The sequence below is a fragment of the Lathyrus oleraceus genome, chromosome 3, assembly GCF_024323335.1.
Source record: "Lathyrus oleraceus cultivar Zhongwan6 chromosome 3, CAAS_Psat_ZW6_1.0, whole genome shotgun sequence".
In the NCBI taxonomy this organism is placed as follows: Eukaryota; Viridiplantae; Streptophyta; class Magnoliopsida; order Fabales; family Fabaceae; genus Lathyrus; species Lathyrus oleraceus.
In genome coordinates, this window is record NC_066581.1 from 479,653,473 (window position 1) to 479,663,883 (window position 10,411).

At 38.9% G+C, this 10,411-nt stretch overlaps 1 non-coding gene across 1 annotated transcript; it reads right to left on the bottom strand.

Moving 5' to 3' along the window:
• Window positions 1-419: 419 nt before the first annotated feature.
• On the bottom strand, window positions 420-526 carry LOC127134021 (small nucleolar RNA R71). Its single transcript, XR_007807804.1, has one exon. It is a non-coding gene; the product is annotated as a small nucleolar RNA R71 (small nucleolar RNA).
• Window positions 527-10,411: the final 9,885 nt, after the last annotated feature.

The window sequence follows — 10,411 nt, forward strand, 5'->3', positions numbered from 1 at the left end:
AGTACAACCTTCTTTATCCTAATATACCCGAACCAGATATGGGTGCCCCTGCCAACCTTCCTTTAAGGGACTATGTTGCCCCATCTCAGGATGAACCACACAACAACGTTGCTGCCCCTGCCATCGACCGAAACGATTTCGAGTTGAAACATTCACTATTACAAGCGGTACAACAAAACCAATTCTCTGGCAATCCTACAAACGACCCGAACCTCCATTTGTCATTATTCGTACAATATGCAGATACAGTAAAAGCTAATGGTGTTAATCCCGAAGCAATACGATTATGTGTTTTTCCCTTTCCTTTAAGAGACAGGGCTAGAGCGTGGCTCTAGTCCTTACCGTCAAATTCCATAACTACATGGGACGAATTAAAAAAGGTCTTCTTAACCAGATATTTTCCACCTAGTAAAATGGCTATGCTCAGAAGCCAAATCAACGGATTTAGGCAAAAAGACAACAAATCGCTTTTCGAAGCATGGGAGAGATATAAGGACATGCTGAGAATTTTCCCGCACCATGGGCTTGAACCATGGCTTATTATCCACACCTTCTATGGTGGTCTCTCCTATAACACCAAATTAAACTTAGACGATGTAGTTGGCGGTGCTATAATGGATAAACCGTATGAAGAGGCTTATTAACTCATTAAAAATATGACACAAAATCACTACCAATGGGGAGAAGAGCGCACTTCTATAGGGAAACCTCAACCAAAAGGAGGTATGTACGAAGTCAGTGGCATATATCACGTCAATGCTAAGGTAGACGCCCTGACTCAAAAGATTGAAAGTTTAACCATAGCTCCTGCGCCACCGTGGCTGTCGTAGCCCCAAGTTGCGATATATGTGGAGTACCTGGACACAACGTTTCTGAATGCCAATTACTAGCAAGCATTGCAACTGACCAATTAAACTATGCTCAAGGAAACCCGTACTCCAATACTTACAACCCAGGTTGGAAAAACAATCCTAACTTCTCTTATAATAATAACAATGCCTTGTATTCTCCAAAACAACCACCTCCTGGTTACCAGAAGCTAACTCATAGTGCACCTCAAGTCGCTCCTCAAACGCCTAGAAAATATAATCTTGAGTTAATGATGGAGAACTTTGTTTCTTCTTAAACGTAACAAAATAAAGAGTTTATGAATTAGAATGTCCATACCTCGAAATTAGTGAAACAATTAGCAATTAAAGTAGATGCTTTGGCTACTCATAACAAAATGTTGAAAATGTAAATTTCTCAAGTAGCTCAGCAACAAGCAACTACCGCATCTCCAGCTAGAACTTTCCCTGGTCAACCTCAACCTAATCTGAAAGGTCAAGCTAATGTTATCACATTGCAAAGTGGGATGGAGTTAGACGGACCAGTTGATTCCAGAACACAAACTCCGCTGATGATTCAGAAAAATGGCCTACCTATTAAACCAGAGGAAAAAGATGAAACCAAAGAGGAAGTTGAGAAGGCGAAACCATATGTTCCTCCACCACCATATAAACCACCAATTCATTACCCTCAAAGATTGGCTAAGTCCAAAACCGAAGGATAATTCAGGAAGTTTGTCGAACTCTTGAAACAACTTAATATTACCATCCCTTTCACCGAAGCTATTACACATATGCCCTCATATGCCAAGTTCCTAAAAGAAATCTTATCTAACAAGAAGAAACTTGAGGATGATGAGACAATGACGCTTAATACAGAGTGTAATGCTATCATTCAGAATAACATGCCACCTAAATTGAAAGATCCTGGCAGTTTTTCCATACCCTGTGTAATAGGGAAGTTTGTAATAGACCAAGCCCTTTGCGATTTAGGAGCTAGTTTGAGTTTGATGCACCTTTCCATCTATGAAAGACTAAAGTTAGGAGAGTTAAGACCAACGAGAATGTCTCTCCAACTAGCAGATTGTTCTGTTAAGTATCCCATAGGAATGCTAGAGAACATTCTCGTCCGAGTTGGTCAATTCTTCATCCCTACCAATTTTATAATAATGGACACCAAAGAAGATTCTAACATCCCAATTATCCTAGGAAGACCCTTCCTAGCAACTGTCGGTGCCACTATAGATGTGAAACGGGGAAAAATGACTTTCGAAGTGGGGGAGGAGAAGATTGAATTCATTTTATCGCAATTTCTAAAAGCACCTTCCATATATGACACATGTTGTTTTATGGACATCATTGATGAGTGAAAAAAAAGAAATAAAAATGGAACCATCCAATGATACTGAAATCCTAAAAATCCCAACACTACCCATTCTTGAGGACGGCCAATACAAAGAACCATCCGTAGATAACAGTTTAAGGGAATGCCTAGCATTAACTCCAAATATAATGCCATGGCCGAAGAAACCATCTATAGAACTTAAAACACTACCGAAAAATTTGAGATATGGATTCCTGGACATAGAGCTTGATTAACCAATAATAGTCAACGCCGATTTAGGACAAACAGAAACTAAAAAACTATTACATATCCTAAGGGAATACCCTAATGCCTTAGGCTACAACATCTCAGACTTAAAAGGAATTAGTCCCTCTCTATGCACGCATCACATTATGCTAGAAGAAGACTCGAAAACCTCTAGAGAACACCAGAGGCGACTAAACCTGATTATGAGTGATGTTGTATGAAAAGAAGTGTTGAAGTTATTAGACGCAGGTATTATATATCCCATATTTGACAGTAAATGGGTTAGCCCAGTACATGTAGTACCTAAGAAAGATGGTGTTACAGTTGTCAATAACAAAAAGGGAGAGACTATAGCTAAACGTGTAGTAACCGGATGGAGCATGTGCATTAATTACAGAAAATTAAATAAAGCCACTCGCAAGGATCACTTCCCCCTACCTTTCATCGATTAAATGCTGGAACGATTAGCTAAGCACTCTCATTTTTTCTATTTGGATGGTTACTCATGATTCTTTCAAATTCCCATCCATCCCAATGACCAAGAAAAGACAACTTTCACATGTCCTTATGGTACATTTTCCTACAGACAAATGTCGTTTGGACTTTGTAATGCTCCCGCAACATTTCAAAGGTACATGATAGCAATTTTCGCAGACTACATAGACGAAATCATGGAGGTGTCTATGGATGATTTTTCCGTTTGTTGGAAGAGTTTCGAAGGTTGTCTAAAAAACCTAGAAATGGTACTTGATAGATGTGTGAAGGTTAATCTCGTGCTAAATTGGGAGAAATGCCATTTCATGGTTAGACAGGGGATAGTACTTGGACACATAGTGTCTGATAAGGGGATTGAAGTCGACAAAGCGAAAATAGAGGTTATAGAAAACCTTTAACCCCCGAAAACTGTTAGAGAAATCTGAAGCTTTTTAGGACATGTCGGGTTTTACCGTCAGTTTATTAAAGATTCCTCTAAAATAATAAAATCATTAACCAACTTATTAATGAAAGACGTGGAATTCGTCTTTAACAAAAAATGTCTGGAGGCGTTAGAATTATTGAAAAATGTCCTAATAACTGCGCCCATCATGCAACCACCTGATTGGAGCAGACCTTTTGAGATAATGTGTGACGCGAGTGATTATGATGTAGGCACGGTCCTGGGTCAGAGAACTGATCAAAAGATTCATGTGATCTGTTACGCAAGTAAAACCTTGGATCAAGCGCAAGTGAACTACGCCATGACTGAAAAGGAGCTCCTTGTCGTCATTTTCGCATTAGATAAATTTCGTTCCTACTTAATGGGAGCTAAAATAATTATCTAAATTGATCACGCTGCAATCAGGTATCTATTGAATAAAAAAGACGCCAAACCAAGACTCTTAAGATGGATTCTTCTCTTGCAAGAATTCGACTTGGAGATCAAAGACAAGAAGGGAACTGAGAACGTTGTTGCCGACCATCTGTCTAGACTCGAGAATTTGAAAATCAAGCAACAACCAATCAACGATGATTTCCCATATGATCGGCTTGTAGCTCAAATCGAAAATAACACAACTGGTTACCCTTTAACCTTTAAAGACGCGGAAACTGATGAGGTTGTGGAGGCCATAATTACTAAAACTACCGTGTCGTGGTACACTGACTTTGTCAACTACCTATCAGCCGGAGTACTTCCTCCAGAGCTAAATTATCAACAGAAGAAGAAATTCTTCCACGACTTGAAACACTACTACTAGGATGAGCCACTTCTTTTCAAAAGAGGAACCAATGGTATCTTCCTTCGATGCGTCCCAGAGGAGGAAGTCGACAACATCATACATCATTGCCATGCTGCACCCTTTGGGGGCATGCTAGCACATCGAAAATTTGCACAAAAATCTTATAATCCGGCTTTTTCTAGCCTAATTTGTGGAAATACGTCCACTTTACGGTTATACGCTACGATCGGTGCCAACGCACTAGGAATATCTCTAGACGCTATGAGATACCTCTAAAAGGTATCTTGGAAGTATAAGTTTTTGATGTGTGGGGCATTGATTTCATGGGCCTATTCCCATCCTTTTTTGGTAACAAATACATACTCGTCGTTGTAGACTATGTGTCAAAATGGATCGAAGCAATAGCTTCACCTACAAACGACTCGTGAGTTGTAGTAAAGCTCTTTAAGAATCAAATCTTTCCTAGATTCGGTATACCGAAACTCGTCAGACGGAGGCTCCCACTTCATTTCCAAAATCTTCGAGAAATTATTACTTAAGTATGGAGTTATGCACCGAATAACAACGCCCTACCATCCACAAACAAGTGGACAGGTCAAAATTTCCAATAGGGAAATCAAGCAAATTTTAGAAAAAACAGTTGTGACCTATAGGAAAGATTGGTCCTTCGAGCTTCACGAAGCTTTATGGGCATATAGTATAACCTAAAAGTCCCCCATAGGAACCACACCTTTTAAATTAATCTATGGTAAGTCTTTCCACCTCCCGATTGAATTAGAACATAAGGCTTATTGGGCCAATAAGGCCCTAAACATGGATTATGAAACTGTAGGTGAAAGACGAGTCTTAGAGATACATGAACTCGAGGAACTGAGATTGGACGCCTACGAGAATGCCAAAATCTATAAGGAACGAACAAAAAATGAAATGATAAATGTATCTCAAGGAGACAGTTTAACGAGGGGGATTTAGTCCTGCTATTTAACTCCCGACTACGACTTTTTCCAGGAAAATTACGTTCTAGGTGGTCTGACCCTTTTGAAGTTACCAAAGTGTTTCAAAATGGAGCTATAGAAATAAAAGGAAAATTTAACGAAGCCTTTGTCGTGAACGGAAAGCGTATGAAACACTACCATTATGTTAACAATAAATATTTTTATACTAGTCTAAATCTAGGCGATCTGTCGGCTCTCTCAACATCTTAATGATTTGTTAATCTGTGCCAAGATTATGACATTAAACAAAGCGCTACGTGGGAGGCAACCCACAGTTACTAATTACTAATTCCCCAGTCAACAGTTTACTTGTTTTGATCAGTACTAACCATTTGCATGTCTCCTTTCAGGATATTAACTTCATACTAACTTTAGGAATGGAGAACGTAGATAATATGGTTGTCACTTTTAGAAACGTGGCACAAAGGCAACATTATGAAACTCTTTTTCAGTAAGAGGTGACACTGACCAAATACCCTGATCTACACACCATGGTTACCTTAGGTATAGGGGAGAGCATCAACTTTATGTTCAACCAACTTGGGTGGAGAGCTTCGCTAGGAGGAGATTTTCAATGTACCACAAGCTACCACTAGAATTCCTAAATTCCTTTCTATATGACCTTAACCAAGGGAAGGGATTCAATAGAGGACGAGTGTCCTTTAGGCACTTTGGGTATACCTATAATTTTAACCATCGTGAAATGGCTGATCTGTTAGGATTTCCTAATGGACTCAACGTTTTCACTATAGCACAAAAGGATGCATCTATGACCCGTGAACTTGACTACTTCTGGACCAAAGTTTCTGGAGAGACACAAACTGAACCCGATTCCAGACACTCTGCCTAAATCCATAACCTTGCTATTTTCAATTTCCATATGATCTTAGCTTACACCCTTTTTGGAAAACCGGAAAGCAGTACCAATGTGTCTAGAGATGAATTATTCATCTTATTCTATGTTTTTCAGTCCAGGCCAGTTAATGCTGCAACCTTCATGCTCACAAACCTAAATAGGATTTCCCATGCTACTCATGGTCCCCTCCTGATTGGTGGATAAGTCACCATGATTGCTGCAGCCTTAGCCCTAAGAATAACACTCTCCCGCATAACCTCTCTAGGAGGCACACGACCAATAGACATTAACTTTTGTTTTAATAGAAGATTAATAAGAAACCTTGGACCTAGGGAATTCCAGTTGTTAATCAGCCATGAGGTAGTTCACTAATTCAACCTGCCTAACATTGAGCGAACTAGTGTACACGACCGTAACAACTGGTTTTATGATTTAGAAGTCCAGGGTGAGTTACCTTCACCTCCTAGAACACCTCCTGTTTATGAATGTCGTAGTCCTCCCCCTCTCTCTGATACACTTATGCTTGCTTCCGTTGCTCATGCCACTTCTACTAACAACCATAATCTGGCACTGGAAACCCTTCGGACCGAAGCCACTGCCATACGAGTTGATGTTACTACCATTCGCCAAGACCTTTATGGATTTATGGACATTGTTAAATAAAAATTTGATCATCTTCACCAAGTGGTGTATTCCACACCCCCTGTTATCGATCCTACTGATCATTGTAGTGGATGATCTACAAGATGTTTGTTTCCGCATTCCTTCCTGACACTAAAGCACCGTGGGCACCAATTTGCTTAAGTGTGGGGGAGGATACCATTTCATGCTTTATTTCATGCTTTATGTTTAGTATTTCCTTTCAAGACTTTTATTTTATGATTATGATTCTTCATTGATTTTTTTTGGTATTGTATCGTGCTATCGACGTAAAACATAGTGAATATTTTATGCTTTTTATTAATGGCACTTTATTTTATTTTTATCATGTATTATTTTATATTTAATTAATTGATATCATATTATGCATGTTAAATTTTTCCTGAACCACAAACAAAAAAAATTATGTTTCGGAAGCTTGTGGCATTCGCCACAACTCATGGCGTTCGCCATGCAGGTAAAACGAACTTTCTACATTTAAGGTTCTTGGCGTTTGCCACAACCCTATGACGTTCGCCACAAACCTCAGATACTCAAAAATGTGATTTTAAATGTATAACCCTAGTTTTCCCATTTTTTCGACTTCCAAAACTCATTTACTCACCTTTACCACTCCCCAACAACACCCTTCATCTTCAACCTTTCAAATTCCCTCTCTATTTCACTTATTTAAACTCTCATCACCCAAATTCAACCACATTGCAAAATTTCATATGAACCCCATTCTAAAATCATTCTTCACACACACATCATGCCTCTAAGAGCCCAACCTAGAACAAGAAGTTCAGGGACAAACTTGTCCAATCTCGTCTTCAGCGAAGGTGAAGTTGGGGAATTACAAAAGGGGAGGTACTTGAAGTTCTACGAACGCTCAGTAACTCCAGCAAGGTATGCCGACGAATCTTGCTTATATAAGTTAGGACTTTTCAGTAGTGTACAATGGATACTAGATAGACTAGATTTAACACATTTATGTTCGTTAAATGATGCTACCTATGAGAGGCTGACTTTGGAATTTTTAAGTTCTTTCACTTACTATACACCTATGGTAGATCAATACTCTTCCGACACAGTGAGATTTAGAATGTTTAATAGGAATTATGAATTGAGCCAAGATACTCTTAGGGACATGCTGCACTTTCCCCCTGGGGACGGTATAACTTATGCATGTCCCTTGGAAGAAGAATGACATTATGAAGCATTCTGTTTTTGGGAACAATTGAGTGGTGAGAGGACTTCTGATTGGGAAGGGCTAAAAGCCTCACATATCCATAACCCAACCATACGCTATGTGCATCGCATATTAGCCAACATAATTTTTGGTCGAATAAACAACGGTAGGGTTAATTCTAAAGAGCTTTTCTTTTTACACGTCGCATTTGCATCGTCACGAGTCAATGCGACTCCTTTCATGTTGGCTCATTTGCAGTTGCTTTGCTCAAGAGGGGCCACCCCTTTCTATATAGGAGGTCTAGTTACCTCCATAGCCCGCTCACTAGGTTTAGATAGTAAGCTTGCAATCTATAGCCCCTTTTGACGCCCTCCCTGGATATCAATTCCTGTCGAGCCCAACGCTTAATTAAGGATAAATGGGACGACATATACTCTCTCAGGGTTGGCAACCGCGAGATTACGAGTATCATCTTACCTTGCCACACATGTACAAACGTGTGTAACAGGAACAATTGGCTTTATGATCTGACCTCCCCTGAACCCGGTCATCCTGCCCCTAATAACATACATGTGTAGGATAACCAAGATGGTCAGGCAGATAATGAATATGATGAGATGGAGCAAGATGCTCCCTCTTTTTTTGACATACCTACATGTGCATACACCACACCTGGCCTTTCTAACACTTTTGCAGGTACCTCTCCCCAACAGCAGTCCCGAGAGGAATATGATTATGTCGACATCAGGACTGCACTTGACGATATCCTCTGTGATTTGTGGCACCATAATGGTATAGATGCCGAACGTGACCAATTGTTGTGAGATATACAGAGACAGATGTAATACCCCAAAAGTTACCCTTCATTTTTCCTAGAAGCATGGGATTATGTTTTACACTTCATTAGCATCATATTAGGTCATACTCATTGCATACTGCATTAGTGACATGGAGATCAGGTTTTGATCGATCACTCCTTAACAGAAGGAGCCCACACAAAGCAAGATTGAGAATTGGACTTCATTTTCTAAGTATACAAGTCTCAAGGGTCTCAGGGGGGTCCAAGTATCTTATTATGGTCCTCAGTTCATCAGTGAAGGATTCAAAGTTATCAGAGTGTTCATCTGAATTTAATCAGAAATTAGGGTTTCATGGCTACCTGCAACAGGAAATGTTTGGTTGGAAGTAGAGGAACTCATCCATGTCATTATTAGGGAGGCATCTTGGCCTAGGAAGATTCACAATTATCTCAGAAAGATCCATTGGCAATCAGTGCAATCAGTTCCTGATCATTTTGCCCTAAAACTAGGGTTTGGTATAAAATCAGTTTATTTCTGATTCTTTGGGTGAAACTCTTTTCCATGGCCCTCCATATGTCCACAAGGGTCTACATACAAAAAATCAGCTCTTTATTTGAGCTAGAAGTGCTTCAATTGATCAATGGAATCGGGAATCAGACAGTTTGGGAAAAGTCAACTGTGGGGTCAGAAAAGTCAACTCCTGACATTTTGAGAGTGGAATCTCAAAATCCATGCCTAGGGGATCCTACATGTTAAATTTGATCAAGGTTGGATCATGGATTCATCATTTAATCAAGTATTGGAAAAGTTACTTAATTTGGAAATGGTTGACTTTCCATTTAGGGCAAGTATTCTTGATCGTTGCACTCACTTTAAGCCCATTTTGAATCAAGATAAAACCTCCATTTGAACATTTCTCCAACATGAAAGTTGTTCCTCTTGTTCCAAGCTTTCTAGAGATATAAAGTTTGCTCCATTTGGATTAGAATTGAGAAAGTTATGCTTAGTCAAAGTGAGACATTTTTTTAGGACACTTAGAAAAATTTCTAAGTCCAAAATCTTCAAAATTTGTCAAGACTTCTTGGCCAGTTTTCTTGCACTTCAAAGCAATATTTGAAAATACTTTCTTCATAACAATTGTACCTTGCCATGTCCTTTTTCACATCCTTTTGGAATCATCTCATTTGGATCCATGGTTTGAGAGATACATTCATTTAAAGTGGGCACCATGATTTGATTTACTAGGCAGATTTTGGGCTTGGCTGGCCCAATCAGACTTTCTAAGCATGCTGCACAAACCAGTCACGTTTTTCTACCTCTTTTAGTCATGCATTGGACATCCATTCACTTAATTTTGGCCCAAAATAACAACATTTTACACCTCACTTCACACTTTTATTCTTATGGATAAATCACTTATTAAAAAGCCCATGAGAACACCTAATCCACCCTATTTAAGAAGCTGAAACCCTAACCCTAAAGGAGCATTGGAATTTCGTGGCAAGGAGGAAAAGCTTCATCACATATCAGATTCCATTCCACTTCTATTTTCCATTAGGTAATCATCTCTTCCATGGCCATGTTTTGATATATCTACGCTTGCTTACCATGTTCATCACCATTAATCCTTCCATTTTCATATTTCTTTTTCTTATTTAAAATATTTTCTTCGTCCATAAAATTATCCAAAAATATTTTTCACTTTTCTTAACGTTTTATTTAATTTTATATAATTTTTATTTTCTTATTTTTTTAATAGTAATATTTTATTTTAATTATTTATTCTAAATGGT